Here is a 368-nt window from a genome sequence, read left to right as displayed (position 1 = left end):
CTGGGTCGGTGCTGCTACTGCTAGTTCATCGTGGGGGAGAGAAAGAAAGAAGCGATGCAAACAAAGGGAGGGGTTGCTGCAGCTGGGCGTTGCTGCTGCTAGGTCGCCACTACGCCCTTTCTTATCGGCGCCTTCTTCTTCCTCTTCCTCTCTTCTTTTCCCTCTTCATTCCACCTCTCCCTCTATTATTTTCTTCGTTTCTTGCTCTCCCTCCTCTCTATTTGTCCTAAGATGTTAGGAACGAAAAAAGTACTTAACCCTATTTAGAATAAATGAAGAATGCTAAATGACTATCAGAATTTATGATTTTTGACCATTAATTAGTCATTAATGTTTAAAAATATGAGATAAAATATGTTTTAATTATT

This window comes from Arachis ipaensis, chromosome B01 (genome assembly GCF_000816755.2).
Source record: "Arachis ipaensis cultivar K30076 chromosome B01, Araip1.1, whole genome shotgun sequence".
Taxonomy (NCBI): domain Eukaryota; kingdom Viridiplantae; phylum Streptophyta; class Magnoliopsida; order Fabales; family Fabaceae; genus Arachis; species Arachis ipaensis.
This window is presented reverse-complemented; position numbering follows the sequence as displayed.